Below are 24615 nucleotides of genomic sequence, written 5' to 3' on the forward strand. Positions count from 1 at the left end.
ACAGATAAACTGAGGGACAGAGCCTTCTGTGTAGTTGCTTCAGACTTGTACTATCCTTTGATGTTCTTTTTTTTTTTTTCTGGTAGTGGTTACAAGTTTTCTTCTAAGTCAGATTAGGTTAAATAATGTTTACTGGCACCAGATCAGGATGCTAAGATTAGTAGCATGTTACACCTGACAGCAAGCTGTGGAGGAGGGCAGGATAGACACCAGTCCCCAGATATGAATGCCTTTTGTACACAGATATCTTCCTTGCCCATAACACTCCAGAGTGGTGGAGGATATAATCCCCACATTACAGGTGAGGAAACTAAGGCTCCTGGATGCCAGGCTGCTTGTTCAAGGCTACTGAGTGGTAGAGGGGCAGAGCTTGGCTTGAGCCTGATTTTGGGGGCATCAGAGCCCAGGAATGTTCCTGTTTGCAACCCACTGTGTGAGCATTTCCAGGTCGTTCCTAAAACAAGAGGCCGTTTACTTGTCCAGGCCCCAGTCAACTTCTGCTGGGAGTTCGGGGGATGACCTGATAACTTAGGGACACCATTGTAGCCCTGTGTTATTCTCAGAGAGCAGAGTTGGCCTTGAAGGAGTCAAGCCACAGACTTGCCACTTTGCATTTGCTTCCTCACCTTCCAACTCAGAAAAGTTGGCCTTTTTCTAGAGCAAGTAGTTTAGGATGGAGATTTTGAGAGCAATTTGCAATAGGTCCTTTCCTCGTGTAGTCCCCCATTTTTTGTCTTTCATCACATATTCCTCCCCTAAAATTCTGAAGCTGATTTTTACAGAGGATTACCTCTCATCTTGGATGTGATATAGAAATTGGGATGGGTCCTGTATTACCGATTTGGATGCATTGTTTTTTCCACTCAGATGACATCATTTTTTTTTTTAGTGTCAAGTCATCTCTGTTAATGCAGTATCATTTGGCAAATCCTACAATCGTATATTTTGATAGTGAAGAAAGAAATAATGCTACTCTTGGAGTGTAAATAAAATCCTGGAAGGATTTGTACCAGAATGTCAACAAAATTTCTGGGTTAGGGTGAGGAGTGGGGTTTTTTTTTTTTCCCTTAAACTTTCTGATATCTCTGTGTTTTGTGATTATTTAAAAAACAAGAAATGATTTCAAAAAGATATTTTTATTTTTTTATTATCATTATTTTTAAGTAATTTCTACACCTAATGTGGGGCTCGAACTCACAACCCTGAGATCAAGAGTTGCATACTCTCTTCCAACTGAGCCAGCCAGGTGCCCCAAGAAACATTTTTTGAGTAATAAAACACAGTTTAAAGACTCCAGTTCTTAATTCTTCAGTAGCTCTCACTTGCTTTGCATCATTTATTTTGTGAATTTCTGGCATTGCAAGCGTGATTTCTGGGTAGACTTATTCGATAAATATCGGAGTGTATACTGTGCCTCCGGCACCGTGCTAGGAATCCCTGCTCAGTGGAGTTTACCATGAGATTAGTGGGAGAGAAATCGTAATTAATCTCATAAACATGGGGAAACTTAAAAGGGTCAAGGAGAAAAGGACGCTGTGACCTGGTGAGCAAGACTGAAGGGGGTATTTCTCCAACTGGGATTGGAGGATGTGTAGGAGCTAAGTAGGTAAAGAGAAAAGGGAAGAACATTTCTGATAAGAGTGTCTAGGACCGAAGGAAGATTAGGGTGTGTTGGAGCAGAGAGAGAGGAGAGAGAGAGACACACACACACACACACACACACACACACACACACCCCAAGAGGGTCTGGGATTTACCTTGACAACAGTGGGATCCCTGTCGAAGAGGACAAGGCAGTGATGGGGTTCACAGCCAGGACCATCTTGAGCCTTAGGTAGCAGATCACTGAAGGATGCTTCTGAAGGGTGTGGGTGGGAGAGTAGTGAAGCCATTCTGAAATGTTGCCATTTTTTTTTCTTTCTTTTTTTTTAAAGCGATCCTACATTTATTTTTTTTCTTTATTATTATTTTAAAGATTTGATTTCAGAGAGCACACGCATGAGAGAGAGCATGAGTTGAGGAGAAGCAGAGGGAGGGGGGAAGCAGAGCCCCCACCAAGCAGGGAGCCCGACATGGGGCGCAATCCCAGGACCCCAGTCATGGGGTCATGACTGGAGCTGAAGGCAGACGCTTAGCTGACTGAGCCACCCGGTGCCCCTATTTTCTTTCTTTCTTTCTTTCAAGATTTTTTATTTATTTGAGAGAGAGAACGCACATGAGAGGAGGGTCAGAGGGAGAAGCAGACTTCCTGCTGAGTAGGGAGTGGACTCGATCCTGGGACTCCAGGATCTTGACCTGAGCTGAAGGCAGTCATTTAACCAACTGAGCCACCCAGGCGCCCTGTATTTTTTTAAGTAATTTCTACCCTCCAACATGGGGTTTGAACTCACGACTCTGAGACCAAGGGTCACATGTTCTACCAAGTGAGCCAGCCAGGTGCCCCAAATGTTGGCATTTTCTGATATTTGTTCTCCTGGGGGAAAATTAAGAATGACTCTCAGAGTCTTGGATATTGTCAATTCCTAACAGAGACCAAAATGTAACGGCCTTACCAATGAGTTCAGTTAAGGAATGTCAGTGTGCTAACCTCCAAAAGTATGGGCAACTCAGATACTTGTCTGGAGAACTACCTGCTTGGACTTGTGATGTTTCTGGGTCATTAGATGGAATGAGCAAGGCTATTTTCCCTAGACCTTTTTCTCTCCCTGATAATTGAGTTAATTTATGCTCATTGTAGAAAACTGGAAAGATGATGAAACAGGTGATTAGGTGAGGTCTTTATGAGCAGTCGTCCTGGGGTAATAGAGCATCTCTGGGATTTCCTTGTAACAGTTGTTGGGTTGGGAAGTGTGGCAAAACCGGAAGAACAAGTTGGCAGTGTCATAATTTGAGGCTCACAGGACTGTGTTCGTTGCCTGCTAAGTGGGGTCGACTGTTAGAATGGATGCTCTTGAGTTATCTGAATTGTTTTAGAAGGTTAGTTAGACAGTCTGGCTTCAGGTTGCTATTCTTTTGGGTAATGATGTTCTAACTGTGCAAAGCTACATCTTGCACAGAATTAGAAGGCCACCGGTTAAGGTTAAGATAAAAGATGGGACCTGAAGTGATGGCAGGGAAGTGGAAGTAGTGAGGTTGGTTGGTGTTCTTAGAAGCAAAAGTAACAGCTGGGGACAGATCCTGCATACTTGTAGATGCTGGCAAACATGATCCAGGACTTTTTAGTCAAGAGGAATGTCAGACCATGGGCTTATTGCCTCTCCCCTTGTTTTCTAGGCTGTATTTGTGACCTCTTTTTGTCTGATGAAAATGTAGGTTAGTCTTTTAGAAGACAAAGGAACTTACTCTAATTGAATACCTGCAGGTAGCCTTAGGAAGTGACTGGGAATCCTCCGGAACCCTCTGGGGGGGGGGGGGGAAGGGCCCTTGCAGCTTCTCAGTGCACTGCACCCACTTTCTCAGGATCCTCAGAAAGGTAACCCTGTTTCTTGGGCAAGTTTGTCAGGGGCCTTGCCTTCTTGTTTCCTGGCTCCTTATATGAAAGGACTGAAGGCTTGATATCTGTCTGAGAATGAGAGAGACCAGCATCTGAGATAGAGCGTGCTGGCAGCATATGGACAATACCTGCAAGTGGGCTCTCAGCAAATTGAGGTAGGAGTTTTGGGGAAGGTTTGAGACTAGTACTTTGAGGTTGCTTGGCCTCAAAGATAGCTAGCTGCAGCTGGGGATGTGGGGTGGGTTGAGGAGAGAGTAGAGGCAGTGTGGGGTTGATGAGAAAATCTCCACTTGTTGAAGGTTGAAGAATCTTTGAGCCTTTCCTCCTCCTGCAGCTTTGTCTCCAGACATGGCACCACCTGACCTGCCATGCTGATCAGATCTTTTGATTTGAATCTTCAAACTTAATTCAGCCTAAATGAGGTGATGCCTTTGGGCACACTTTAAAAAAATACTGCTGTACTGTAGTGGCCAACCAGTTCCTCATCCAGGGCTACCTGCTGTTTGCTGAGTGAGAAGTGAGCCCCTGTGCCCTATTTCCAGGCAGCAGGTCCCTGCAGTGGTGTCATAGACCAGCCCTGGCTTTGCCTTAGGTTGGGTGTAAGTTCCACTTGCCACTTTCTAGTGAAGTGACCTTGCTGACTGAACCTTACCCTCTGTTTCCAGTTTCTAAAAAGGAGGTAATGTCTACCTTGAACAACTGAGTTGGAATGTGATAATAAATTCAAGTGGCTTAGCACAGGGCCTAGTGTGTATATAGTTCAGTGAATGCTGTTATGATTAGAATGGATGAGGCAGAGCACAAAGATACTGCTTTGCTTTGGGTGTGGAGCACCTCCACATTTTCAGGACAAACTGTCACTGCTGTGTGCCCCTTGGAGCCATAGCCTGTCCCCATGTTCCAGATGGAAGAAGCCAAAGTCCCCTACAGAGGGTGACACTTTCTAGGGCCACCTTGCTGAATATTCTACAACTGGGAGTGGGCTCCAGCCTGTATGAGTTCAGATTTTGTATGTTTTTTCCACTAGCCTGGGCGCTTCCCTAGTGATACAAGATAGTTGGGTGGTGGGGCCCCACCAGGGGAAAGGAGATAGCCCCTTTCCTGGCTTTGCTGAATCTCATGTTCTGACTTTTAGGAACAGTGCCTCCATGTGTGAGATGGGAAGATATTTGCCAGGGGATCTTGCCTTTAAGAACCAGGAGGGACCCCTAGCACTTTTGGCTTTATCCCTAAGTGGTCTCTGGCCAGCGATGGGAAGTGGGTTGCCTCCTGATGGTGCATGCAGTGGCAAATGGGAAAGCCTGGGACTGAATCCTAGTCTCCTTCCAGATTTACTGCTCTCAAGCTGGCTTGGGAATTGGACAGATTGGGTTTCGCCACTGAGTAATTTAGTGCTTTTCAGCTTTGGGTGGGTTGCCTGCCTACCTGGTCTCAGCTTTCCTATCTGTAGATGGGGAATATATCTTTGATGTCCTAGGATGGCTGTGAGGACAAATGGAAATGTTCAAAAGAGGTATCCCAGCTCCTGACTCCTCCATTCACCTCTAAGACAAAATTCTGCCCCTAGATGACAACTACATAATGATTCCCAGAAGGTCGCACATCTCTATTATCACATACAATGAAACACTCAGATTGAGGCTTTGGATTTTCTTTATAACAAAATTCCACCACAGCCTCATAATTTGGAGGTCTTTAGAGTTTATTGTAAGGAGATCTCACCTAAAAAGGTCATCAAATTATTTGGAAGGGAGGTGAAAAAAAAGAAACCCTGTGGCTTTAAACCTGCATATAATCCCAGCATAACATTTCCTCTAATCCCAATTGTTCTGTGCAATTAGCCTTTGAGTCAGTGGCTGTTAAACTGTACTCCACATATTCTTACCTTAGAGGCAGCTGCTCAACATGACCTTGGAGGTGAGCAGGTTTCAGGCCTGTATTCTCTTCACTTGGTGGATTTTTGTGGTGGTAAGAGAGTTTTAGTTTTCTTGTTGGTTTGGCCAGGTTTACTCAGCAAGTTCTGAAAACTTTGCCACTACAACCTTATTCACATCTGCAGAGGAAACACATTTTTTTCCCAATTGCTCAATGGTTTGGGGAAAGTAGGAGTGTAGCAAACTGAATTCTTGGTTTGAAGGCATTGGTTGAATTGGTCAAGTCACTCCAGACCTATGATATTCTCAGGACTTGTGTATCATTGACAGAACGTTGCCAGTTCAAATGATTGGACTTCATTTTTCTTTTTTTATAAAACTTTTTTTTTTAATTTATTTGACAGAGCACACAAGTAGGCAGAGCAGTAGATGGAGAGGGAGAAGCAGGCTCCCTGCTGAGCAGAGAGCCCAGTGTGATGTGGGCTCCAGGGCTCCATCCCAGGACCCTGGGATCATGACCTGAGCAGAAGGCAGACGCTTAACCTGCTGAGCCACCCAGGTGCCCCTGAACTTCATTTTTTGTTGTCTCATGTGTTACTCCTGTGCATGTAAAGGGTTCGCACCTGCCCCTTCAATGGCAGTGGTTTTTTCAGAGGATTCTGAATCCACACCTTCCCTGGGATTCTCTCTCTTATACGCACTGGAACCCTGGGAGATTTCCAGGTTTGATTAGTGTTTTCCTTAACACTTTTGTTTGATTAACTGTCTTAGCAGTGTGTATGTGGGTCATCTGTCTCTTGCTTTCCCTTCCCAAACTTTGAAATTTCTCTTGTTGAGGCTTTTGTCTCTGGTAAAGTCTGGGGAGAAGGAGGAACCTCCAGTGTCAGTAGTAGGAGTTGCCTGGTCTGCTTTTGAAGTTTTCTTGGGCAGAGATATTAACGTACCAAGTCTGGATGGAAATGAAATTGCAGCCTTGTAGTCAGTTTATGTTTGTCAGGCAGAGCTTTAAAAATGTAACTATGTTTGATCCTTGGGCCCCAGACAAGTTTAGGATTCACCTGGGACTAGCTTGCTTCCATGTGCTGTTTTACTGAACATAGCACAGACTTCAAGATGAGTGGGGCTGCTCTTGATGTTACAAACTGGAAACTGAGGCCTGAGAGGAGGAGTGGCGTACCCCTGGTTTAATTTGCAGAAGGAAGGAGAACGTAGCTCTCTGTTCTCTTCTGGAGCCTCCTTGGTCTGATCGCTGTCATCCTTATTTCTTTTTTTCTTGTAAAGATTTTACTTTTAAGTAATCTCTATACCCAGTGTGGGGCTTGAACATAAAACCCTGAGATCAAGAGTTGCATGCTCTACCAACCGAGCCAGCTAGGCACCCCATGTCCTTACTTCTCTGTGGTTTGGTCAGGTACTTATTTATCTAATTTTTAAATTTTTTATTTAAATTCAATTTAATTAATATATAGTATATTATTAGTTTCGGAGGTAGAACTTAGAGATTCATCAGTTACATAAAACACACAGTGTTCATTCCGTCAAGTTCCCTCCTTAATGCCCATCACCCAGTTACCCCATCCTCCCACCCACCTCCTCTCCAGCAACTTTCAGTTTGTTTCCTATAGTTAAAAGAGTTTTATGGTTTGTCTCTCTGTTTCTGTCTTATTTTATCTTTCCTTCCCTTCACTTATGTTCATCAGTTTTGTTTCTTAAATTCCACAGATCAGTGAAATCATATGATATTTGTCTTTCTCTGAGTGACTTATTTCACTTAGCATAATACCCTCTAATTCCATCCACTGGTTTGGTCAGTTCTGTTTTGTCCTAGGTTCCTCCTCCCTAATTAGGAGGTCTAATGGCAGGTTTCCTTCCTCATGGCCTTATCTTTTTTTTTTAAGTTTTTATTTTAATTCAGTTAACAGTACGGTGTCATATTAATTTGAGGTGTATGATATAGTAATTCAACAATTCTGTACATCACATGGTGCCATCAGGACAAGTGAAGGAGCCTCATCTTTTTTTGAGCCCTGAGGTGGTCAGGGTGTCTGTAGTATAAGGATGGGACAGGACATAGGGAGGAAGAACTCAGGGCTGCCTTTAAAAAAACAAAAACAGAAACAAAACTAGCAGTGTTTCCTGTTTTGGAATTGAGTGGGTGATGGCTTTCAATTTTAAGAGCATAAAACTCCTTTTCCCTATTAAAAAAAGAGTAATGGCACTTAACTTGCAGAAATCCTTCAGGTGATATGTGGGTGACCATTTCAAGATCCAGACAAGCAACCATGGAAATAAGGTGGAATGGGCTAAATGTCAGATGCTGAATTAGGCTTCAGTGATTGGCTGTGCTAGTCCGGGGGTGGGGGGGGGGTCCTTAACACCCAGTGGAGGGTGCTAGATGATTCTAGAATAGCACAATCTGATGCTGGAGTGGTCTTTAAACTGTATCACAGAACCGGTTAGAGGGATTGAACATGTTTTGTTTGGAAGAGAAAAGATTGGGGGTGGGGGCCATGAGGGATTCCAGGGACACCCATTGGTGAGTCACAGTCTGACAGAGGCCTTTTCTACTGCTAGTGCCAGTAGGCACCCACTCACCCCCTCTGGGAGTATGGATGGGGTCCTTCTTTTCAGAGAGACGATCAGGTGACCTGGCCACAAAAGGCATTGAAAGTGGACAGGTCATCCCCTGGGGAAGGGGCTTGGCATCGAGTGAGCATTTCAGATGTGCACCCATCTTTTGTGAAGGTTAAGATGGTGGGAGAGCTTGTCCACTCTGTTTCCTTGGTTTATGGCTTAAGGGAAAAAGGAAACTTAAATTGCTTAGAAAAATTAAGGTAACTTTCATCTGTTCAACCATCCTTCTGAGTCTGTGAACCACTGTTGGCCTTTTTTTTTTTTTTTTTTTTAAGTTAACTATTTACATTTAAGCGCTTAAGCTGCTCTGGAAGGTGCCCCATCAAGTGAAATGCAGTGTAGGCTTCTCACCACCACATGGTGGAATGAACAGATCAGGAGATTGTTGCTGGCTGTGGGATTCTCTAGAGCTTCTTAGCAGGCTGGCTGGGATGGGTGACAGTGTTGCAGAGATGTCTTTGCAGCCAGGTGGTCCTAGCCCCAGGTTGTGAGTAACCCTAAGTATACTCCAGTGTGCTGTGCAAATGTAATTTTTGTTATATGCCATGATATGAACAAGATGGGGCTTCTGATCTATCTCCCTCTACTCTCCAGCACACTCTTCTGAGAAGGGACTGTTTTCTTGGTCCCCGGAGGTCTACAGCTCTTGTGGAAAAGGTTGGTGATGTTGAACTAGACCATTTACAAGGAGTGTTTCCTTGCACTGGAACATCAAGGATGGATGGAGTTGGCAGATAACCCTCCCAGACCTCAGGGTTTATGGAAAGTCATAGTGGGAAATAAGGTTAAAAAAAAAATGCAGGTTGTTCCAGTTATTGTTGATGACTTAAAATGGAAGACTGTTTATACTTCATCTGAAAAACATGGAGAGCCCTCAGAAGTTTGTGAGGAGAGTATTCACTTGATCTGAGCAGGGAAGCCAGTCAGGAAAAAGGGACATTGATAAAAGGCAGGCATGAGCTAATATGGCCTTGAATTTGCCTGGTGGGGAATAAAAAGCAGGGACAGGTGCCAGAGACACTGTGCAAGGAGATTGGGTGGGGATTAGCTGGATACCAGGGGTTGAGAACAAGTCATCTGTCCTTCAAAAACTGGGGTCCTGGGGCGCCTGGGTGGCTCAGTTGGTTAGGCATCTGCCTTCAGCTCAGGTCATGGTTCCAGGGTCCTGGGATTGAGTGTCACGTCAGGCTCCCTGCTTGGTGGGGAGTTTGCTTCTCCCTCTGCCCCTCCCTCCTCACCCGCCACTTGTTCTCTCTCCCTCTCTCACATACACACACAAATACATAAAATCTAAAAAAAAAAAAAAAAAAAAAATGGGGTCCCTTCCCTGCTCAGCCTGTGCTGTACCCCTGGAGTCCAGTGATGGCCTTTTCTTGCCCTCAAGGGTCTTAAGAGCCACATAAGGGAGGATAGGGTGCCCTGAGAGAGAGGGAAGAGTGGGTATGAGCATGTCTAAGAGGTAGCTGCAGGATGAGGACTGGAAGGTGACATAGGCTCTAAGATTGTGGGTCTTTGCTTTCAGGGGTGCTGAATTTGAGCAAAGGTGAAGTGAACTGGGTCCTGGAGAAGGTGGTCCAAGGTAGCATCTACTGCCTGGGGAAAAAGTGGATGTTGGTGAGATAGTCTGGCCTTTGGTGCTGGATGCCTCCTCTTTGTTTTACGTGACTAGGAGGGAGGATACAGTGGGCTGAGGCATGAAAGCCCTCTGTGACCTCTAGAACCCTCTTGAATGCAAGGGGTATGTCTGTGAATCTGCCAGATTGTGGCTACCTCCGTTGTGGGGGAAGGTGCAGAACTTAATCTGTTCTTATGTCTCCTCCTCCCAAACTAATTGTGCTTTGTGTTCGAAGAAAGCATAAAAAATAGGTGAAAGAATAAAAGGGACTATCTCGTACTCGTATATGTAGGAAAAGTTCTGCTCTGTTCCCAAGAGTGAAGTAATGACAAATGGAACCTAGATGGACACAGCCCGTAACGTGAAGAATTGTAGCAATTAGAGAGACCAGGAAGAGGCTTGATATTATTCCACTGCCCCAGGAGCTGGTTGGTAACCTGCATTTTCTAGATTCTGAGGATTTTCCAACTTGAGGTTGTGGACACTTTTCCAGAGAGACCCAGAGCGTTTAAGACTCCTCTGAAACATTCAGATGAATTATTCCAACAGCTGCTCCTTCCTGGTTTGAGAAAGGTTCCTTGTTTCATGCATTGCTGAAATGTTTTCAAATCATGGTTCTTTTGGCAGTGTCCAGGGGAGAAGACAGGTGGGCATCCCACAGAGTGACAACACTAGTGTTGAGTGGGGGGGAGGGGGCATGTTGTTGCAGAAAGGAAAGGGGCCTTGGGGATTTGGCACTTGGAAAGAAATGACTTGGGTTCCAGAGTAGCACCTGGTTGGTGATGAACAATACGCTGTCAAGAGTCCTGATTTTGGGGGGAGGATGGGAGTAAGTAATCAGGCGAGTTAAGTGAAGGCAGCAGCCTGGTACCCCTTACACAGAGCTTGTAGGGCCTGGACTGTCCTGAGCCCTATGTCCTCTGCTGTCCTCTCTGTTGTGTCAGTGGCCTGGAGACTGATCTTCTTCCTACTAGTTTGTGTCTCCTGTGTTTACTGCCTCACACTTGTGAGCCCTGTGCTGTTCTTATGCAAAGGAGGAGAGAAATCTGCATATATGCTCCTTGCTGGGGGACCCTGGTTTGCTCCTGTGATGGGCTAGAGTGTGGTTGGCATGTGTGTACATCTTAATAGGAATGAAGATGAAAATTGGTTCTGGGGCACCTGGGTGGCTCAGATGGTTAAGCGTCTGCCTTCGGCTCAGGTCATGATCCCAGGGTCCTGGGGTCGAGTCCCGCATCAGGCTCCCTGCTCCTTGGGAGCCTGCTTCTCCCTCTGCTTCTCTCTCTCTCTCTCTCCCTCTCTCTCTCTCCCTCTGTCTCTCATGAATAAATAAATAAAATATTAAAAAAAAAAAATTGGTTCTGGTTTGTGACCCAGGCTGGCAATGTTGATCAGGTCCCTTAAACCTTTTGGCTTGTACCTTGGCAGGTAAGGGCTCAGAAATAGTGCTTCAACACCTGAGGGGTTTGGTGCCTTTTAAAGAAAGGGAGTCATTGAATTTGCTACTTGGTCCACAGGATACAGCTTGCAACAGTTGAGGCTCAGTCCTCCATGAGGTTTCTAGCAATTCAGGAAAGGGTTAAGTTAGTGTGCTTTTAGAAGAGGAATTGCTGGTGTGCTGATCTTTGCTCTAGGAAAATTCCCCAGAACTTTGGGAAGGATCCAGCCTCAGGATGGTTTCAAAGTCAGACTGTCCCTGCTGGTACAGTGGTTCAGATTTGAGCCTGGGCCTGGGAGGAGGATCCCAGGACTTCTTAGCCCTCTGACCCTGGCCGATCACGTTGACTTTTGTCAGTCTCTGTTTTCTCACTTGTCAAGTTTGGGCATGAGTGGCAGTACCCTGTGTGAAGTGTGGGTATCAATGGTAGTACCTCATGTGAAGGAGGGGTAATAAGGGCAATACCCTGTGTGAAGTGTGGGTAACACTGGAAATACCCCCATGTGAAGTGTAGCATTGGCAGTATCCCGTGTGAAGTGGGTAGCATTGGCAGTACCTTGTTTTGTGGTTATAAGGATTAAATGAAATCAGGCATGTAAAGTGCTGGCACCCTGCCTGATATCAAATAAAGAATTCAATAATTGTTAGCCACTGTTATGCTTTTCTTTTCCTCCTTTATAACAAAATCTCTTGTCAACATGTAAAAGATGATTCTTTCAGTGACCCAGAAGTTGTCAGTGGGCTTTTCTGTAGCAGTTTGAAACTGTGTGCCTAATGGTCGCTTTCTCAGTGAAGAGTTAGGCCCTCACCTTCTTCCCCCACTGATGCTTGAGCACTCAGGAGGAGGCTTGGACCATGGGGACAGCAGAGCCCCCGCCTTGGCAGTAGTGTCACTGTGGTCTTGGGGACAGATCTGCTGGGTCTGGGTCTTAGGCTGGATCTTGATGCTGGATGGTTAGGTAGGACCTGGGTCTGTGTGAGGCAGCTGGAGGCAGAGCAGGGCAGTGGGGTGGGCCTTGGAGGAGGCAGGAGGGTCTCCTGTAAGGCTGGCTCAGTAAAGATTTAGGTGAGTGAACACCACCCCCCTCGTGGTCCTGCCCCTCTACACTTGTGCTGGCCTCCCTTACAAGGAGGGCTGATGGCCTGAGACCCTGGGCAACTTCCCACTGGATGTCTTGATTGGGGTTGGATTGTCTTGGCAAGACTGTGCTTCAGAGACACTAGAGTGAGGTAGTTTGGACCTGGCCCATGTAGGACAGTGATTCTCTGGGATGTGTGGTCTGTGTTTTCAACAGTTGATGGTTTAGAACTGTGCCTTTGCCTGGAGGACAAAGTGTGTTGGCCTTTTGTGTGCCTGTGTGGTGGCCTGAATGTATTGGTCTTGTGTGTGCACATGTGCAGATTTGTGAGTGTGTGTATGCGTATGTGCATGCATGCTTGTACGTGTGGGGGTGGGTAGCCTTATATGTGCTTACGTGTCTGCCGGCGCTACTTGCTGGAGTGGAGCCTGACATGTGCAGTTACTCTGGCTTGTACAAATGGAAGAAAGACACTCCAGTCCATGTTGGACATGGACTTTGTGTGGCAGAGTCCTGCCTTTTGTGGGGCCTCCAGCTTACTCTGGGGTTAGTCTCAGGTACAGATGAAGTCCCATCGAGGGCACAGTCTAAGCCTGTGTGGCCCTTACAGATTTCTTTATGCTTTCTTTTAAGGCAGAGGTTCGTGTGACATTTGCATTGTATCTTGTGACACCTCAGAGTTTTGTTTTTTTTTTTTTTTAAAGATTATTTATTTGACAGAGAGAGCACAAGCAGAGGGAGAGAGAGGGAGAAGCAGGCTCCCTGCTGAGCAAGGAGCCTGATGTGGGATTCAATCCCAGGACCCTGGAATCATGACTTGAGCCGAAGGCAGACGCTTAACCGACTGAGCCACCCAGGCGTCCCCCTCAGAGTTTTATTTTTTAAAAGATTTTATCGGGGCGCCTGCTGCCTGCCTGGGTACTTACTAGCCCCACTGGATTTGGATTTAGGCAAACCTTTAGTGTTCGGGGAAACTACCAGCTTAAATAGACCCGAGTCACTGCTTCTTGGTCTCCCGTTGCCAGCTTGGAAGATAGTACCCTTCTTGGGAATCAAGGTGGCAGAGATCACCTGAGGCTCCAGGTCCATCCAGCTGTAGTAGGATGGCTAGTGGGTACTTTCCTTGGTAGTGAGAAGACAGAGAGAAGAGGTGGGGTGGGGTTTAGAGGTGAAAACTGGAGGTCCTCTCCCATTTATATTTCTTTGGTGAGATTTCTCCCATCCCACCAACTGCTAACTGACCAAAATATTTCTGTCTTGTCTTGGACCTTTCAAAGATAAGTTATGTGAACTACTGTGGGTAGACTTTGTTTGGATTTCAGGACTGTGAAGTTCTTTTCTTCTAGGCCCAGGTCTTCATTTGTATGTATACTATTGGGGCCTTCTTTAGAATGCTGCTGCCTCTGGGTGCTCTTGAATAACAACAAAAGCTTTCCCTTTTCCCTTCCAAAGAAAAATACTCTGAAAAATAAGATACGGTTCTTAAACACTTGGGCAGTACTTGCTCAAGATTACCATATTGTGGCAGTCTGTCTGCTCCCCCTCCCTTTCTAAATTTGAGTATAGTTGACACCATAATGTTACATTAGTTTCAGGTGTACCAGTGTAGCTGCTTATTCTCCACGACCGCCTGTTGGAAGATGGCTTGTGGGAAAGAAAGCTCAGTGGATGGCCTTTATGCTGCTCCTCAGAGACTTGGTGTAATTTACTGGTCTTTGCCCTGCTCATGAATATGCAGATCGGGGTTGGTGCCCGTGTTGTCACCAAAGGAGAGTGAGTGTGTTGCTGATTTAGGGGCTGTCTTCACAGCTTGGAGAAGGTACTCAGCTGGTGGCTTTGCTCCTGCTTGCATGGCGCATGCAGGCTCCAGGCCACCCAGACCTGGTTGAGGGAGCACATGGTGCCTGTGGCTAGGGCCCACAATGCCTCGGTGGTAGTGGAAGGTAACTGTCCACTGGTGAAAGAAGAATTCTCACCTTTCCAGGAGGTTGCCTTTATGATAAGTAAGGTGTTGCTTGCTTGCTTGCTTATTTATTTATTTATTTATAAAATATTTTATTTAATTTATTTGACAGAGAGAGACACAGCGAGAAAGGGAACACAAGCAGGGGGAGTGGGAGAGGGAGAAGCAGGCTTCCCGCAGAGCAGGGAGCCAGATGTGGGGCTTGATCCGAAGACCCTGGGATCATGACCTGAGCCGAAGGCAGGCACTTAACGATTGAGCCACTCAGGCGCCCTGGTGTTGCTTTTTTAAAAGTAAACTCAAGAAAATTTTCCCTAAGAGTAGAACGGCTGGAGGTTTTATTTCTTGACATGAAAATAAACCTGGCAGCCAGCTATAAAGCTAATATAGCTGATTGAGATCCTGTAAGACATGGAGGCAGCCTGGATGATATGTTCTTGGGAATAAGGCTGGCTGCCATTGGATTTTCTATTGGCTGCCTCAAAGATGGAGGCGATGTCTTCTGCAAGTGGGACTTTTTGTGATCCTCACTCCCAAATTTTCCTGTTTTGACTGGTCCTGGAGACTCAAGACTACTCTTTAGTCATCTCAGGAGGATTCTTTTTTTTTTTTTTTTAAGATTTTATTTATTTATTTGACAGAGAGAGACACAGCGAGAGAGGGAACACAAGGAGGGGGAGCAGGAGAGGGAGAAGCAGGCTTCCCACGAAGCAGGAAGCCTGACATGGGGCTCGATCCCAGGACCCTAGGATCACAACCCGAGCCGAAGGCAGACGCTTAACGACTGAGCCACCCAGGCACCCCTCTCAGGAGGATTCTTTGCATGTTTTACATTCACAGGTCACACAGGGACACACGTGTTTGCAAAGGAGACTGACTGCCTGCTTGCCTTGCCCTAGGCAGAGAACCCCAGACAATCATTTTTGCTCCTCTTACTTTTATTTTTATTTTATTTTTTTAAGATTTTATTTACTGGGGCACCTGGGTGGCTCAGTCGTTCACCGTCTGCCTTCGGCTCAGGTCATGATCCCAGGGTCCTGGGATTGAGCCCTGCATCGGGCTCCCTGCTCGGCGGGAAGCCTGCTTCTCCCTCTCCCACTCTCCCCTGCGTGTGTTCCCTCTCTTGCTGTCTCTCTGTGTCAAATAAATAAATAAATTCTTTAAAAAAAAAAAAGATTTTATTTACTTATTTGAGAGAGAGAGAAACAGAGCACAAGCGGGGTGGGGGAGGGCAGAGGGAGAGGAAGAAGCAGACTCCCCGCTGAGCAGGGAGCCCAATGCAGGGCTGGATTCCAGGACCCTGGGATTGTGACCTGAGCCGAAGGCAGATGCTTAACCGACTGAGCCACCCAGGCACCCCATTCCTCTTTTAATCTATCCTGGAGCAGTTGACCAAGAGATGGGATGCTCTGGGCATTCCTATCTGAAATGATGGGCAATGAAATGCCCTCCCTCTGTGTGAGTTGGGTACCTCATGTTGGGGTCACTTGATGTTACTGTTTTTCTAGGCAACATCATCCATGGACTCAGCCAGTGTGGTGAATCCCCTGGGCCTGGCTCTGCCTCACAAGATAGGTGGGCTTGGTGCTCAAAAGTTGGGGGGGGGTGGTACAGTGTTTTCCTTTTCACTGATGGTGATTGGCGGGTACGCTGTTTGGGCTAGTTGCATGGGTCTCCCTTGTGTAGAGTTGGTCATGTCAGGAGCTCAGGGCTTGCACTCCTCTTGGGCCTGTGTAAGTTTCCACATCTAGCCCAAGTGCTCCAGGGAGTAGGTTTGGATTGGGCTGTGGTATCTCTGGCTTCCATTTTAGGAAATGTTTATGTCCAAGACAAGTTAGTCATTTTTACCATTCACCCACCAGGCATTGCTTGATTCCTTTGGTTCTTGGATGTGAGATGGGGCTGGAAGAGGTATATCCCAGGGAGATGAGGTGCATTGGGAAGTCAGAGCTGGCATAAGATAGGCATACTTAAAGTCCATCTGAGGCATAATGTTTACTGCTGCTCTCATTTTACCATTCTAAGTTTTTCCAGTGACATTTTGTGTAGTTTATTTGGAGAGTGGAGGGAAGGATTGCTTGATCGTGGAGGATGTCAGGGACATGGCTGGTCTGGGAAGCAGGGTTCTAGAGTCATACATTTGGCTGTGAATATACAAGGCCTATGGACTTTGTTCTGTACACACTTTGGCCCCAAAGTGTTAAAATGATGTATGTGGTTCTACCTTAAGAGACATGCTAAGTGAAATAAGTCAGACACAAAAGGACAAATACTGTATGATTCCACTTAATATAAGTCCCTAGAATAGTCAAATTCATGGAGCTAGAAAAGTGGGATGGCAGGTGCTAGGGGCTGGGGTGGGGGTAATGGGGAGTTAGTGTTTAATTGGGGACAGAGATTCAGTTTTACAAGGTGACAGAGTTCTGGAAATGGATGGTGACGGTGGTGGTGATGGTTGCACAACAATGTGAACGGACTTAACGCCACTGAGCTGTACAGTTACTAGCTAAAATGGTCAATTTGATGTTACTTATATCTTAGTACAGTGAAAAAAAGTGGAACCTTTGAATTCAGAAATATCCTGCATTCTTATAAGCATGCATTTTTATCCTCCCAAGAGTTATTTTAGGGAGAAAAGAACAAAGGCACTCATATTTTTATGGCTTAGCTTGTGCCGGATACTATGAGGTTAAAAAAAAAAAAAAGAATATGGATATGTGTGATTCTGAGAAGGCTCATTGTAACATCATTTTGGGAATGTTGGAGCACAGGGATTCTGCCGGTGTTCTTTGGTCCCCACAGGGTTGGGGCTTCGATGCACTTTCTCCAGCTGCTTGGGGTGACACGAGACTCTTAGAGTCTTCAGGGGACTTAGGAGAGCAGAGTCCAGAAACAATCTGAAGTCTTTTCTGCTCCAGTGCTTGGCTTAGAGATTGAAGGTATTCCTTGTTTTCCTATGGCTGTTTGTCAGCGAATTTCCTTAATATAGCACATATTGGTGCATATACACAGAATGGGAGACACCAGTTCTTAGTTTCTCATTATTAACAGATGTTATTTCCTCATTTGTTCTTGTGACATTTTCTTTGAGATGTCCTTTAATGTAACACATCAAACATCCTCAGTGCTAAACACTAACACTTCAGACACTTCCCAAAGTCTCAGACGTGTCTAGATAGATGTAGACATTTGATTCTTGAGCATTTTAAATATGGGGGTTTATCTGAAGTTTTGAACTTCTGTGTGGACTTGCCAGGGCAACTGCTGGGGGCAAGGATGGAAACTCTAGATAGGAGTTGAAATATTTTGAGGAATAACATTAATGACACTACTCAGAGTAAAGCTAGTTGCTTCTGAGAGCCTACCTGGTGCCAGGGCCTGTCATTTGGTCCTAAGGATGGTCTTAAGGCCTGAAGGTCTGCCCAGGGGTCAGGTTATGATTCATCAGGAGAAAGCACTAGAACATTCAGGTTTGGTGGTATGAAAGGGAGGGATTCCTGGAATGCCCAGGGAAAAGAGGTATGGTGGAGGCAAGCCTTGGAGAGGAAAGGGATCTGTTGCAAAGACCGTACTGAGTGTTTTAGGATAGGATAGGAAAGGAGGAGGGGAGTACGGGGTATGGTTTGCCATGGGTGCAGGGGTAGGGGTAGCTCATGGTTCTCCGCAGTGACAAAGGAGGCCTTTCCAGACAAAAAGCTGTAGAGGTCTCTGGAACTTTCTCTAAGCTCTTTGCCTTTCTCCAAACAGCAGTGTAAGGGAGGGTGGGGAGAGTTTCCCCCAGGGGTTGTGGTGGCGCTGTGGCCTTGCCTATCTCCATGTTACTTCTTCCTGGTGTTGACTTGCTATTCTAATTAAGGGTAGGGTTTATATTTATATTGCTATGTTTTTGCCTCAGGTCCATGGTGGAAACATAGTGGTTGGGTATTTATAACTCAAGGAGGATGGCATTTCCTACTCTTGCTTCATTAGGCATTGGATAAAGAGATGAACAAGAGCTTTTTCTCAAGAGTATTTGGGGAAGAGAGCCTAATTCTGGATGTCTGGATGTCAAATGTCAAGATCAGCTGTGCTAAGTGTTGGGGCTGTAGTCCTCAGTGATAGAAGGGAATGAGGAGGGACTGGTTAGGGAGAGCATGCTTAACTAACAGGTGCTTGAGTCTGAAGGATGAGTGGGAAGAGGGAAGGGCTTTCCCATGGTGGGAACACTATGTGCAAAAGCCCAGTGGTGGAGGCAAGATGTGGCAGTATGAAAAATTGAGACAAGGCTAGTGTGGTTGGAGCCAGGAATATGGTGGTACAGTCGCTAAGACCTTTGTGTATATACACATATGCATGCATGTCAGATGACTTCATAGGGTCACGTGGGCGTAAAGCAGGCGGGGCCTTGAAGGTCAGGGTAGGATGTTACAAGTATTGGGGGGTTTTGAGGGGCTGTAGGAATGGCTGCACTGGCATGGTGTGGTGAGTGGATGATCCATCCCTCAGTGAGGGCATAGTTACTATGGCCAAGGGAAGACAGGCAGGGACAGTTCAGGGGCCTGGAGGGCACATACTGGCTGTTACGCCAGTGGATGCCTCCTAGGTTTGACAGTGGAGACAGGCCAGTTCTGGTTGCCAAGGATGGGCTTGTGTAGCTGGCCTCACTGTCGGCTCCTTGGCTCTCATGGGGCTGGTTCTTTGCTTCTCTAGTATGCCAAGTCATGCTCTCCCCTACTCCATGGGGACATAGGGTTAATGAGGCTCCATGCTTTGGAGAGAGCAGGTACTGCTTTGTGCCCTGGGGCTGACTCAGAGCTGGAGCATCTCCTTGGTGTGCCTGTGCCCTGACTTTTTGTTGTGGTGTGTCTGGGTCACCTCTGTCCCTTTGATACTCAGCACAGATTGTTAGGGCTGCAGTTTCCTCCTGCTTTCAAGGATCAGGTAGTCCCATGTTTTCAGCTTCTGGGGCTGTACTGTCTCTGTTGCTATAACTCAGTTCTGCCTTATAGGTGGAAGCAGCTGTGGATATTGCATACTTTGTGGGTGTGGCTGTGTTCCAGAAATACCATTCACCAGGACAGCTCAGGCAAGTTTGCCAACCCTGGATTAGAAATGGAATCGTTGGCCCAAGTTAATCATTCCCTAGCCAGCCAGCACATGGAGCAGTATGACCTCTGGGCTTCCTTGTGATGTTTTACTGTTTCCCTGCCTCAGTTTCTTCCTTTCTGATAAGGGTGAACAGGGAACCCCCTCTTTGACACTTGGTGGTGCAGTCGCTAAGAACTTTGCCAGAGAGGGTCTAGGTAACCCCTTTCTTAAGGGGCACTCAGTTTTCATGGAGCAAGTAGACTTTGTGGACTTAGAGGTGGGAAGGTGAAGGGTATTGGGGTTGGGTTTCATCTTGGAGTTTTTTGGCCTAATGTCATGTTTCCAGAACTGGATTAGAGCCAGGGTGGTAAATATTTGGTTACAGACACAGTTGAAGAATTTTTAGATAGCACAAATGTTTGGTGAGTGCAGATGGTGGTAGAAGGAGACCAGAGGTGTGCAGCTTTCATAGGGCCTGGCCTCATATGGGGCCCTTTGGGGGTGCCTTGGAGAGCCCAGGCGTCTTAGTCAGATGACTATGGCCCCAGAGACCCATCCCTATGCAGGCCATGGATGCTGCAACTGGAGTGTATCCACAGAACTGGAGTTCCCCAGACAGCAGCTGGTTTGGGGCCAGTGTTCCTCCCCTGAAGTTTAAAGGGAGCCAACCTCACTTTGCCTGAGCTAGAGAGGATGAAATGTCAACAAAGGACTTCTGTTCCCCAAAGTGCAGTGACTTGATTTCATGTAAATTACTATGGCTACCTTCTTACCAAGTGTGATTTCCCTTAGACTGGGAAGTCATTGTGTTTGGGTGGGTTGTAGATTTGGGGTGGTGTGTGTGTGCATGGGTGTGCATTACACTCAGGTGTGGGGTCAAAGCCAAACCATAACGATTTATCAAGGGAGTGGAAGAGTCTCATACGAATTGGTAATCATGTACTTAAGGGTTACTTGATACTGTTTTAAATGTATGGGTTGGAAATAAAAACAGTAAAAGCTCTCTAACCCAGCCAGTGCAAAACAGTCCAGATGATGTATCAATAAAAAGCAACTGCAGTTTATTTTAGAGAAATGCTCCTAGTTCTGACTGTGCTAAGTGATCTCTGCTTGGTTTCTGCTCCTTTGTGAATTTCACACTGTTTGTAGGGAGGGACTGCTGCTGTGGGATCCTCAGATAGGTTCCTTCTCCTTCAGTGTTAAATCATCCCTCCCTGTTCATTCCATAAGTATTTATCAAGCACCTGGTGTGTGTCCAACACTGTTCTAGGTGCTTGAAATAAAATCACGCATCACGCAGACAAGACATCCCTTTCCTTGTGGTGTTTTTGTTCTTATTGGGTGAGAAAGTCCATAGACAGTAGCTGCATAATATGGAGTATGCAGAGAGGCCAGGCCTGTGGGAGAGAAGGAGCAGGGTGGGCCTCTGTAAAGGAGACATTTTGAGCCGTGACTTGACAAGGAGAGCCTGGGCTCTTCAAGGAGAGGAGGGGGCATGGACATGGAAGGTCTGCCATCTGGGGGGGTGAGAGTTACCAAGGCTGAGGAGCAGGTGTAGTACAAACACTGTAGCAGCTACTGTTAAACCATACAGACATTTCTGAGAAATTGTGTGAAGCTAAATACAAATTGGACATTTACTGACATTTAGGGATTATTATATGGTAGTTATGTTTTCAAAGATCATTTTCAATTGGGGATGCCAGTTGAAGAAGTGATTGTTAAAATGATAAAGTATCTGGGATTTTGTTTAAAACATAAAAAGACCCCAGGGTGGGAGGGTGCCTGGTATGTTGGAGGCATGACCAGGCAGCCAGCATGGCTGCGGCAGGATGAGCAGGTGGGCACCAGGCAGGCCTCTGGGGCCAGGAGATAATAGGGCTTCACTCTGAGCAAACACCAAACATGGTGTGGGCAGTGGAGGTATGAGAAGCTGTTGGACTTCCGATGTGTTTGATGGCAGAACCAGTAGGATTTTCTGATCGACTGGATAGTGGGGTAGTCTTATCAAGAGGGCAACTCCAGCTTTTAATCTGAGCAGCTGAAAGGCTGGGTTTGCCATGAACTGAGATGGGGAGAGCCATGGTTGAGTGTGAAAGTGGGATTTTACCTTAAAATTTGTTGCACGTTGCATTCTATCCTTTGATGCAGGGTGTGTGTTGTTATAACACATTAAGATGGCCTTCTTCCTTGCAGGGTTAACTGTTCGGGAGATTGTCGTCCAGTGTGTCTTGTGGTCTTGCAGAGTAAGGGCGCCTGGGTGGCTCAGTTGGTTAAGCAACTGCCTTCGGCTCAGGTCATGATCCTGGAGTCCCGGGATCGAGTCCCACATCGGTCTTCCTGCTCAGCAGGGAGTCTGCTTCTCCCTCTGACCCTCTTCCCTCTCGTGCTTTCTATCTCTCATTCTCTCTCTCTCTCTCAAATAAATAAATAAAATCTTAAAAAAAAAAAAGGATATTAGATCTTTGTTGAGAATCAGTTGTCCACAGGTGCATGGGTGTATTCTGTTTATCCATCTTTCCTCTGTCTTTTTCACACTGTCTTGGTTACTGTAGCTTTTTTTTTTTTTAAGAGGGGGAGGGAAGGGCAGAGGGAGAGGGAATCTTAAGCAGTCTCTATGTCTAGTGAGGAGCCCAATGCGGGGCTTGATCTCACAACCCTGAGATCATGACCTGAGCCAGAATCAAGGTGCACCTTGGTTACTGTAGCTTTATGGTAGGTCTTGAAATCAGGTAGAGTAAGTCCTTCAAATTTGTTCCTCTTTTTTTAGTTGTTTTCACTATTCTAGGTCCTTAGCATTTCCATGTAAATTTTAGAGTCAGATTGTTTTTTCTACAAAAAAAAAACATTCTGGGAATTTTTTATTGGGTCTGCATTCAATCTGTGGATCAATTTGGGGGGGAGAATTGACACCTCCTGACTCATGGACAAGGCATATCTTCATTTAGGTTTTCTTTCATTTGTCTCAGTGATGTCTTATTGTAGTTCTACTTCATAGGTCTAGAACTTTTTTTTTTTTTTTTTTTTTTGGTGGGCAGCAAAGCAAAGTTTATTGAGTGATATCAAAGTGATAGCACAAAGCTCCTGAGGAGGGAGAGGACCCAAGAGGGTTGCCCTTAAACATCTTTTTTTTTTTTAAAGATTTTATTTATTTATTTGGCAGAGAGAGACACAGTGAGAGAGGGAACACAAGCAGGGGGAGTGGGAGAGGGAGAAGCAGGCTTCCCGCGGAGCAGGGAGCCCAATGGGCTCGATTGCCCTGGGATCGAGCTTAACGACTGAGCCACCCAGGTGCCCCTGAACATCTTTTTTTTTTTTTTTAATTGTTATGTTAATCACCATACATTACATCATTAGTTTTTTTTTTTAAAGATTTTATTTAATTGACAGAGAGAGACAGAGAGGGAACACAAGCGGGGGGAGTGGGAGAGGGAGAAGCAGACTTCCCACCGAGCAGGGAGCCCGATGCGGGGCTCGATCCCAGGACCCTGGGATCATGACCTGAGCCGAAGGCAGTCGCTTAACCAACTAAGCCACCCAGGCGCCCCTCCATCCTTAGTTTTTGATGTAGTGTTCCATGATTCATTGTTTGTGCATAACACCCAGTGCTCCACGCAGAACGTGCCCTCTTTAATACCCCTTACCAGGCTAACCCATCCCCCCACCCCCCTCCCCTCTAGAAGCCTCAGTTTGTTTTTCAGAGTCCATTGTCTCTAATGGTTCGTCTACCTGAACATCTTTTTAAAAATTAAATTTACCCTGGGGCTTCTGGGTGGCTCAGTCGGTTAAGCATCCGACTCTTGATTTTTCCATTCGGGTCATGATATCAGTGTCCTGGGATGGAGCCCCCATGTTGGGCTCCATGCTCAGTGGGGTCTGCTTGAGGATTCTCTCTTGCCTTTCCCTCTGCCCCTCCCCGTGTGTGCGCGCACACGCGCGTTCTTCTTCGAAAATAAATAAGGATTAATTTTTTTTAAAGATTTAAGTATTTCATATTTATGCTATTGTAAATGGATTTTTAAAAATCTGTGTGTGAAAATACTGCTGACTTGGGCGCCTGGGTGGCTCAGTTGTTAAGTGTCTGCCTTCGGCTCAGGTCATGATCCCAGAGTCCTGGGATCGAGTCCCACATCGGGCTCTCTGCTCAGTGGGAAGCCTGCTTCTCCCTCTCCCACTCCCCCTGCTTGTGTTCCAGCTCTCGCTGTCTCTGTCTCTGTCAAATAAATAAATAAAATCTTTAAAAAAAAATACTGCTGACTTCTATTGATCTTGTTATTGAAGAGGGTAGGTATTCAGAAAGCCTTTGCTTCTGGGCTTTCCCCTCCATTGCAGAGTGAGGCCATGGCTCAAGAGATATGAAAGAACGAGGGTTAGCGGTGTCCACTGTGTTTTTTGGCCTGAATGGGGCCAAAAAAAAGTGGTAGAAAGTGCCCTCTTCCCCAGGAACTAGCCCAGATGGTGGCTGCAGCTAGCCCTGGGCCTCCCTGAGGAGGATGCCCTGTGCTCCTCAGTGCCCAAAGGTCTTTCCATAGAGTTCACTGATATTTGCTTATTTTGCAAGTTCTCCTGTGGGTGTGTTTCTTGCTATCCATGAACTGTGAATTGCTGTGAACCCAGTTTAAAAAGAAAGGTTTCATATCAGAGCCAAGCTCCTGGTAGTCATGTGGGCACAAAGAATGACAACAGAGGTGATACTGACAATATTCGGCAAGCTACAACTGACAGCACTGCCTAGCAGTCAGGGATTTGGCTTGTTCTCTAGGTTTAGCCTCTGTGGGTGGAGCCCTGCGTGTCTGATGTCACAAAGGAGGGGAAGTCCTAGGGCCACACTGTCTCTGTGACCTTGGGAGAATTCTGAACATTCTTGATCCTTAATTTTCCTGTCTGTAAAACAGGCAGCTCCTTTCTCCCTGGGCAGTTTTGTAATCCCTGTGGAAATGATCCCAGAGTAAAACTTTGAGTTGCCCTATGAAGGTAAAGTCTGCCAGGGTCCAGGCACATTGCACCCTGAGCTTCTTGAGGGCAAACCCTACAACTGCCTGGAACAGTGGGTGGTTTCCCTGACATCTGTGTGAGGGAGCATGGACCGGGGAGCAAAGAGGTCATGTCTGTAGAGGGAGACCTGGGTGACTTTGGGCAAATTCCTGAATGTTAGACACATCAGATCCCTTATCTGTAAAATGGGGATGATTGCGTAACCCCAAGATTGTCCTGGGGATTCAAAGAGATAGGGAGTTTTAGCATAGTAACTGGAACACGCTACTGAGTATCTATTAAATTCTAGATATTACTATTTCTGTTATTAATGTTATTACTGTTACAACCAAAATGTTGAACCATTTCTGTATATTCAGTATGTCAGCATCTGGCTGCTTATTACCACCTCATATCTCTGTCCATATTGCTGAAGTCAGTGTCTGGGATGCTAGGGTTTATTGGTTAGTACTGTATC

At 46.1% G+C, this 24615-nt stretch overlaps 1 protein-coding gene across 4 annotated transcripts in view; it reads left to right on the forward strand.

The window, feature by feature from the left end:
• The window catches only part of GATAD2A (GATA zinc finger domain containing 2A), a 104493-nt gene that overhangs the window by 15168 nt on the left and 64710 nt on the right, over positions 1-24615 (forward strand). The window contains exon 1 of one of the 4 annotated variants that reach the window (XM_027587856.1): positions 16923-17035. The exons of the other annotated variants lie outside the window; for them this stretch is intronic. The gene's annotated coding sequence lies outside the window, so the exon portion shown is untranslated. Of the gene's footprint in view, positions 1-16922; positions 17036-24615 lie in introns of those variants that run through there. 4 annotated transcript variants of the gene reach the window in all.

The sequence above is a fragment of the Zalophus californianus genome, chromosome 1 (assembly GCF_009762305.2).
Source record: "Zalophus californianus isolate mZalCal1 chromosome 1, mZalCal1.pri.v2, whole genome shotgun sequence".
Taxonomy (NCBI): Eukaryota; Metazoa; Chordata; class Mammalia; order Carnivora; family Otariidae; genus Zalophus; species Zalophus californianus.